Raw genomic sequence first — 9,977 nt, forward strand, 5'->3', positions numbered from 1 at the left:
AAGAGCCCGCTCAGCGCCTGGTGCTATTCCGGATTGAACTCCCACAGATTGAATGCCCGCTCTTGGCAAGGGAGAATCCGGCGGACAAGCATGACTTGGACCACGTTAACCAGCCTGAGCTTCTTCACCAGCTTCTGGATACAGGCTTGGAGTACCGTCAGCTCCTCCGAACTACCCCACAGCAAGCCCTTCTCTTTCCAGGAGGTGAGCTGCGTGGGGATACCAGATCTGAACTCGGGGGCCGCCGCCCACTTAGGGTCGCGCCGCTCGGTGATATAGAACCACCCCGATTGCCACCCCTTGACGGATTCCATGAAGGCCCCTTCAAACCAAAGGACATTGGGCATCTTGCCCAACATGGCGCCTCCGCACTCCGCTTGAGTGCCCTTCACTACCTTCGGCTTGACATTGAAGGTCTTGAGCCACAAGCCGAAGTGGGGCTGGATGCAGAGGAAGGCCTCGCACACGACGATAAACGCCGAGATGTTGAGGATGAAGTTTGGCGCCAGATCATGGAAATCCAGGCCGTAGTAGAACATGAGCCCCCGGACAAAGGAGTGAAGTGGAAAACCCAGTCCGCGGAGGAAGTGGGGAAGAAAAACGACCCTCTCATGGGGCCTGGGGGTGGGGATGAGCTGCCCCTCGTTGGGCAGCCGGTGCGCGATGTCGCCAGACAGGTAGCCGGCGCTGCGCAGTCTTTCAATGTGCTCCTCCGTAACGGAGGAGGTCATCCACTTTCCTCCCGCTTCGGACATAACTGGGGAAGGTTGAGACGGGATGTGCGGGCTTGGGCGCTGGAGCTCGAGTGCGCGGAGAAGGATAAGCAAAGGAGGAAGAAGGCGTAGGTGAAAAGGTGAATCCTTATCCCTTATATAGGCGGGCGAAGTCTACGCGTCCCCCACCGGCCTGGTAAAAGTTGCTTATCCCCCAAGCATCACCATCAATGGCACGGTTCAGTTGCCCACGTCCGTATTGATGAGAATCCCGGATTAAGGGGGACCATGATCTCTGCTTAGACAAGACGTGCCAAGGAAACCGCTTCGCTAAATGCGCTGAGGTGGTAGAGTAAAAAATGATTCAAGTAATGGCTTGGTAGTGGCGTGACGTCATGCCACAAAAAAGTCAGCAGATCGAACTTGTGTATATATTATTGTCTCTACGGTGAAATGTGTAATTTATTTTGCAGAGCCGGACACTATCCTGGTGTTCACAATCTTCTATCATTCGGAGGAGGAACCCGCCTTGAAATGCCAAGCAATATACGCGCCGGACTTATCGTCATTGAAGCCTGGTTCAAGGGCTACTGAGGCAGTCCTGGATTAGGGGGTGTCCGGATAGCCGGACTACCATCATCAGCCGAACTGTCATCGGCCGGACTATCATCATCGACCGGACTCCAAGACTATGAAGATACAAGATTGAAGACTTCGCCCCGTGTCTGGATGGGACTTTCCTTGGCGTGGAAGGCAGGCTTGGCGATACGGATATGTAGATCTCCTACTATTGTAACCGACTCTATGTAACCCTAGCCCTCTCCGGTGTCTATATAAACCGGATGGCTCTAGTCCGTAGGACGACAACAACAACAATCATACCATAAGCTAGCTTCTAGGGTTTAGCCTCCTTGATCTCGTGGTAGATCCACTCTTGTAAACATCCACAATATCAGTATCAATCAAGCAGGACGTAGGGTTTTACCTCCATCAAGAGGGCCCGAACCTGGGTAAAACATCATGTCCCTTGTCTCCTGTTACCATCCGCCTAGACGCACAGTTCGGGACCCCCTACCCGAGATCCACCAGTTTTGACACCTACACTATGCTTGATTAGCTATGAGTTATAATGGTTTACCTTGCGTGCCAACATGCTATTAGAATGATTATGATGTAATATGATGGGATGGTATCCTCCTTTGAATGAATTGAGTGACTCGACTTGGCACATGTTCATGCATGTAGTTGAATCAAATCAACATAGCCTTCACGATATTTATGTTCATGGTGGATTATATCCTACTCATGCTTGTATCCAGTGTGAATTAATTTTAATGCATGCTTACGACTGTTTTCGCTCTCTCAGTTGGTCGCTTCCCAGTCTTTTGATAGCCTTCACCTGTACTAAGCGGGAGTACTGCTTGTGCATCCGAACTCCTTAAACCCCAAAGTTGTTCCATATGAGTCCACTATACCTTCCTATATGTGGTATCTACCTGCCGTTCCAAGTAAATTTGTATGTGCCAAACTCCAAACCTTCAAATGAAATTCTGTTTTGTATGCTCGAGCAGCTCATGTTTCAACTAGGGCTGCCTATATCTTCCATGCTATGTGGGTTATTCTCAGAGGAGTGGACTCCGCTCCTCATTCACGAGAAAGGGCCGGTAACCAGGATGCCTAGTCCCATGATCGAAAAAGATCAAAGGAAATCAAAATAATTAAACATAACTCCCCTAGGGATGTTGTATGTTGGCGGCACTCGTTGTTTCGAGCAAGCCATGGATTGATGCTTGTTGGTGGTTGGGAGAGTATAAACCTTTACCATTCTGTTTGGGAACTGCCTATAATGCATGTAGTATGGAAGATACAGCCATCTCGTAGTTGTTGCGTTGACAGCGAAAGTATGCCGCTCAAAATGTTATTCAATCTCTATTTTAAAATCGAGCTCTGGCACCTCTACAAATCCCTGCTTCCCTCTGCGAAGGGCCTATCTATTTACTTTTATGTTGAGTCATCATCCTTCTTATTAAAAGCACCCGCTGGAGAGCACACTGTCATTTGCATTCATTATTACTGGTTTATATTGGGTATGACTTGACTGGATCTCTTTTACCATGAATTACAATGTTTAGTCAGTCCTTGATCTTTAAAGGTGCTCTGCATTTATGTTTTGCGATCTCAGAAAGGGCTAGCGAGATACCATTTTGTTATATCATGTTATGAATATTTTGAGAAAGTGTTGTCATCCGAGTTTTATTATTATGACTCGCTAGCTGATTATGCTATTGATATGAGTAATTGTGAGACCTATGTGTTATTGTGAGTATGGTTAGTTCATAATATTTGCTGAAACTTGAATGCTGGCTTTTCATGTTTACAACAACAAGAGAAAACAGAGTTTGTAAAAGTTTTTCTTTATCACTTTCAGTTTGTCAACTGAATTGCTTGAGGACAAGCAAAGGTTTAAGCTTGGGGGAGTTGATACGTCTCCAACGTAGCTACTTTTTCAAACACTTTTTCCCTTGTTTTGGACTCTAACTTGCATGATTTGAATGAAACTAACCCGGACTGACGCTGTTTTCAGCAGAACTACCATGATGTTGTTTTATGTGTAGAAAATAAAAGTTCTCGGAATGTCCTGGAAATCCACGGAGGCACTTTTTAGAATAAATAAGAATTTTTGGCGAAAGAATCAAGGCCAGGGGGCCCACGGGCTGTCCACGAGACAGGGGGGCGCCCCCCCCCTAGGGGCACGCCCTCCTATCTCGTGGGCCCCCCGGACCTCCTCCGACCTCAACTCCAACTCCATATATACCGTCCCAGGGAGAAAAAAATCAAGGAAAAAAGTTTCATCGCGTTTCACGGCACGGAGCCGCCGCCAAGCCCTAATCTCTCTTGGGAGTGCTGATCTGGAGTCCGTTCGGGGCTCCGGAGAGGGGGATTCGTCGTCGTCATCATCATCAACCATCCTCCATCACCAATTTAATGATACTGACTGCCATGCGTGAGTAATTTCATCGTAGGCTTGCTGGACGGTGATTGGTTGGATGAGATTTACCATGTAATCAAGTTAGTTTTGTTAGGGTTTGATCCCTAGTATCCACTATGTTCTGAGATTGATGTTGCTATGACTTTGCGATGCTTAATGCTTGTCACTAGGTCCCGAGTGCCATGATTTCAGATCTGAACCTATTATGTTTTCTTCGATATATGTGTGTTCTTGATCCTATCTTGCAAGTCTATAGTCACCTATTATGTGTTATGATCTGACAACCCCGAAGTGACAATAATTGAGATACTTCTCGGTGATGACCATAGTTTAAGGAGTTCATGTATTCACTATGTGTTAATGCTTTGGTCTGGTTCTCTATTAAGAGGAGGCCTTAATATTCGTTAGTTTCCACTAGGACCCCGCTGCCACAGGAGGGTAGGACAAAAGATGTCATGCAAGTTCTTTTCCATAAGCACGTGTGACTATTTACGGAATACATGCCTACATTACATTGATGAATTGGAGCTAGTTATATATCACCCTATGTTATAACTATTGCATGAGGAATCGCATCCCGCATAATTATCCATCACCGATCCATTGCCTACGAGCTTTTCACATATTGTTCTTCGCTTATTTACTTTTCTGTTGCTACTGTTACAACTACTACAAAAACCTAAAAACATTTACATTTTCTGTTGCTACTGTTACCATTACTATCATACCACTCTTGCTACTAAATACTTTGCTGCAAACACTAAGTTATCCAGGTGTGGTTGAATTGACAACTCGACTGCTAATACTCAAGAATATTCTTTGGCTCCCCTTGTGTCGAATCAATAAATTTGGGTTGTACTTCACCCTCGAAAGCTGTTGCGATCCCCTACACTTGTGGGTTATCAATGTGTTATCCAGTTTGTTCTCTGGTGCCTGTAACTCAGTCCAATCATTGGTGAAGTCAACAAGTGCCTGGGATTTGATGGCTGTCCGGGGCATATATTTCAACCCATGTGGACCAAGCTCAATTGCCCACTTGGCAACCCGGCCAGTTGCCTCCCTGTTCTGAATTATATCGCGCAAAGGAGCAGAACTGAATACTGTGATAGGATGGGCTTGAAAGTATTGCTTGAGCTTCCGACTCGCCATAAAAACCCCATATACCAGCTTCTGCCAATGCGGATATCGTTGCTTCGAGTTGATGAGCACCTCACTGATATAGTAAACCGGTCGTTGAACTGGATATTCCTTCCCGGCCTCCTTGCGCTCAACTACAATTGCCACACTGACAGCATGGGCATTAGCAGCCACGTACAATAATAGGGGCTCCTTGTCAACCGGAGCAGCAAGGACCGGCAGTTCAGCCAACTGCCTCTTCAAGTCTTCAAACGCCGCATCAGCTGCATCACTCCAGACAAAAGTGTATGATTTCTTTAACATCTGATATAGAGGGATCGCCTTCTCTCCCAAGCAGCTAATAATATGGCTCAGGGCTACAATTCGACCCGCCAGACGCTGAACATCATTAATACATGCCGGTTAGCCAACGATGTAATCGCCTCGATCTTTTCCGGATTAGCTTCAATGTCTCTGTTGGACACCAGAAAGCCTAAGAGCTTGCCTGCCGGAACACCAAAAACACACTTGTCCGGATTAAGAATCATCTTATAAACCCGAAGATTGTCAAAGGTCTCCTTGAGATCATCTATCAATGTCTCCTTCTTCCTTGATTTTACTACAATGTCATCCACATATGCATGAACATTGTGCCCAATCTGAGTGTGAAGACAATTCTGCACACAGCGCTGAAAAGTCGCCTGGGCACTCTTGAGCCCAAAGGGCATAGAAACATAACAGAAGGCTCCAAAGGGAGTGATGAAGGCTGTCTTCTCCTGGTCCTTAACTGCCATTTTGATCTGATGATAACCTGGATAAGCATCCAAGAAACTCAAAACCTCACAACCCGCCGTCGCATCAATGATCTGATCAATACGCGGGAGAGCAAAAGCATCTGCCGGACAAGCCTTGTTTAAATCTGTGCAGTCCACACACATGCGCCAAGTGCTGTTTTTCTTAAGGACTAGCACCATATTAGCCAACCACTCAGGGTGAAACTCTTCAATGATAAACCCAACAGCCAACAGTCGGGCTACCTCCTCACCAATGGCCTCGCGTCTTTCCTCGTTAAAGTGGCGAAGAAACTGCTTGACCAGTTTAAACTTGGGATCAATATTGAGAGTGTGCTCAGTGAGTTCCCTCGGTAGACCTGGCATGTCAGAAGGCTTGCATGCAAAAATGTCCCGGTTCTCACGGATGGACTCGACGAGCGTGCTTTCCTATTTTGGATCCAGATTGGTGCTGATACTAAACTGTTTGGATGAATCGCCAGGAATGAAATCAACATGTTTAGTCTCATCAGCCGGTTTGAACTTCAGGGTCGGGTCATGCTCAGTGGTGGGCTTCTTCGGAGGGGTCATGTCTGTCGGATCAACATTGTCTTTATAGAACTTCAGCTCCTCTGTAGCACAAACCGACTCAGCATAGGCCGCATCACCCTCCTCGCAATCCAAAGCGATCTTATGACTTATGTGGACTGTGATGGTCCCCTTATGACCCGGCATTTTGAGCTGTAAATAAATATAGTAGGGCCTCGCCATGAACTTCATGTAAGCCAACCGTCCAAATAGTGCATGATATGGGCTCTGGATTTTCACTTCTTCAAATGTCAATGTTTCAGACCTGGAGTCATGCTCATCACCAAACACAACCTCCAAAGCTATCTTGCCAATAGGATATGCCGATTTACCTGGTACTACACCATGAAAAACAGTGTTTGATGGTTTAAGACTCATGTCTGTCAACCCCATGCGACGGAAGGTTCCATAATACAGGATGTTGATACTGCTCCCTCCATCCATCAGCACCTTGGTAAATTTATAACCTCCCACCTGAGGTGCCACCACTAAAGCCAGATGACCCGGATTATCAACCCGGGGCGGATGAATCTCTCTGCTCCACACAATGGGCTGCTTGGACCACCGCAAGTAACGTGGCACTACCGGTTCAACAGCATTAACTGCCCTCTTATGAAGCTTCTGATCGCGCTTGCACAAGCTAGTAGTGAACACCTGATACTGCCCGCCATTCAACTGCTTTGGGTGACTCTGAAAACCTGATTGCTGCTGACTCCCCTGATTATTCTGTTGGTTATTGCCACCTTGGTTGTTCTGGTTGCCATGATTGTTCTGAAATCCAGAGTTTGAACCGCCGCCACCATGAAAACCTAGACCTGAACCGCCCGACGGACCCTGATCATACCGGAAGAGATCAGAGTTTTTGAACTCCTTCATAATGAAACAATCCTTCCAAAGATGTGTTGCTGGAACCTCCTTCGTCCCGTGCTTTGGGCAGGGCTGGTTTAAAGGATGCTCTAGATTCATACCTCCACCGCTCTCGGGCGGTTTACCTTTACGACGCTGCATATTGGTGTTCGCCACAAAATCAGAATTATATGCTTTGTGCTTACCGTTATTCCCATGGCTCCCTTGGTTGTGATGTTTTCCCTTTGCACCGCCGTTGTTCTTTCCCTTCTCCGGTTTCTCCTCATCAGAATCGGGATCCTTGTTATTGTCAGAATTGACATATTTAACCAAGGCTGCCATAAGTGTTCCCATGTCATTGCAGTGGCGCTTGAGCCGTCCCAACTTCATCTTCAGTGACTTAAACCGGCAATCACGCTCCAATGTTATGATTGCTTGGCCAGCATTAATACGGTCCGATGAATGCAAGACTTCTGAAACAAGGCACACCCAATGAGTTGTTGACTTGTTCTCTCCTTGAACACAGGCATCCAGATCCACAATGGACATAGGTTGTTTGCATGTATCTTTGAAGTTTGCTATAAACCGGGCCTTCAATTGGTCCCATGACTCGATGGAGTTGGCGGGTAAGTTTTTCAACCAAGTGCGGGTTGTCCCTTCCAACATCATGGTAAACTATTTCGCACACGCCGCTTCATCTACATCTAGCATCTCCATCACCATCTCATAACTTTCCACCCACGCCTCGGGAGGTTGATCGGCGGTGTAATTAGGCACCTTACGTGGACCCTTGAAATTCTTGGGCAGTCGCACATTACGGAGAGCCGGAATGAGACACGGTACTCCCAAGGAGCTGAAGGCCAGCCCGGTGCCTCAGTCTACCGATACCGCTGGTTGAACCGGGGCGGGTTGATGATGACTCGCGTATTGTGCTGCTAAAGCGACATCCCTTCTCGCTCTACCATTATCCACCACGTCCTGAGCATTTGCCTCACCACGCACCGGATTGGGCCCTTGAGGGGCATTACGGCGCCGCGCACTGCTGGACACCTCCGATTCATCTATGTGCCTGCTATAACTTTTGCTTGGACGGGGGGTCGAGTGAATCCTGTCTCGGCTGTATGAATAAGCCTGCTGCTACACCATAGCAGTCTGAAGAAGATCCCTGGCCCGCACGTTTCAACTGCTGCTAGCGTCTCACCCTCCATCGGAATTGCTGCCAGCCGGGATGCCGCAGTTATCATGTTGTCCAAAGGTGTGGACAAGTGACCCGGCGGGGGTGTTGTGTATTGCGGAGGGTTGTCTGTTCGTCGAGGTGCACCCATCACCTGATGTTGATCCGGTGCTCCGGTCCTTGGCACGGTAATCCGGTTTACTGCCGCCAGGTCACTGGTTCCCGCTCCTGGCGTACTGAAGAGATTCATTGCATTATAATCCACCGGTAAGCGAGACTGATGTCTCCTCCTCAATACGTCATTTGAGGTGTTCTGATCCAGCAAAAGTCGATAATTTTTGGCCTGAATCCTCTGTGACTGAGCATCTAAAGCGGCCCGTTCCTTAGCCATCCTAATTTCCTCAGCCACCAAGTCCTCCTTGGCCTGCGTTATCTGATCCCGTAGTTTAGTGACCTCCATGTTATGCCGATCTTGAGTCTCCGCGGTAACTGTTGTGGCCAATAACGTCGTCCAGGCGTCCAACAAACCGGACAGAACTTGAGCAGGCCGGCGCGCGGGGCCTCATGCCCCGGCTGCTGATCCAGAACCCAATGCCGCCGCAGTAGAGTTTTGCAAGGCTAGCTCTGTACCGGCCATGAAGATTGTGACTCGGTTTGGCGGTTTAAGAAATTCCGGAATACTACTGCCATCCGAATACCCTTCGAACAAACCGCCCTGAACATGGTATAGGGACTCGGTTTCACCGGTGGATGAATCGCCATCGGAATAAACGGCCGTCTCACCTTCGGACACCGGTTCAGATCCGATCCCATGGACACATCCTACGAACGCATGCTTCATGGTGGGCTAAATCCGGGCAGGACTCGCACGCTGAGCCGTCTCGACGAGGTCGGTGCAGATGTCCGACTCAGGTCCTAGTTCGCTGATCTTGCCGATGAAGACGTGAATTCCTACGAAGGGGACCCGGTACCTGTACTCGATTGAGTCGGCATCGGGCCCCCAGCCTGCATCGTCGATGTAGAACTTGCCGCGACGAGTCTTGGTCATCCGGCCAACAGCGTACCCTTTGAGTCCTTCAAAGCTTCCCTTCAAGAACTCGAAACCATCGTGCGATAGCCCCACGGTGGGCGCCAACTGTCGTGGAATTAACACGTCAGATGTCCTCGTGAAAGGACTTAGTCATGGAGCCATAGCGACGGGTTAGCTTAAAGGGGTTAAATCGGACAAAGGATACAAGAGTTTTATACTAGTTCGGCCCCTTACGATGAAGGTAAAAGCCTACGTCTAGTTGTGATGGAATTATCGGGGTTTCGATTGCCAGGGAGCAAACACGTTATGCCTGGCTTTCGAGTTGTTGTTTCTTGTCCCTGAATCGCCCCAGGGTCGTCCCTATATATACATAGGTTGATGCCCGGTCGGTTTACCACTACTAGGGAAAAGCTTATACACAGACGCTTACTAGTAGCGAGGGTTAAAAACCCTCGCTACTGCTACTTACTAGTAGTGCAGGTTTTTAAACCTCGCTACTACTAAGTTGATAGCAGTAGCGCGGGTTTTTAACCCTCGCTACTACTAAGCGGTCTCTGTCGTGCCCCCCGGGACATGCCATAGTAGTAGCGCGGGTTTTTAACACTCGCTACTACTAAGTTGATAGCAGTAGCATTGGTTATTAACCCTCGCTACTATTAAGTGGTCTCTACCGTGCCCCTGGACCATGCCATAGTAGTAGCGATGGTTATAAACCTGCGCTACTACTAAGTTTTTACCCCTCGCTACTACT

Source organism: Triticum aestivum, chromosome 4B (genome assembly GCF_018294505.1).
Source record: "Triticum aestivum cultivar Chinese Spring chromosome 4B, IWGSC CS RefSeq v2.1, whole genome shotgun sequence".
NCBI lineage: Eukaryota > Viridiplantae > Streptophyta > Magnoliopsida > Poales > Poaceae > Triticum > Triticum aestivum.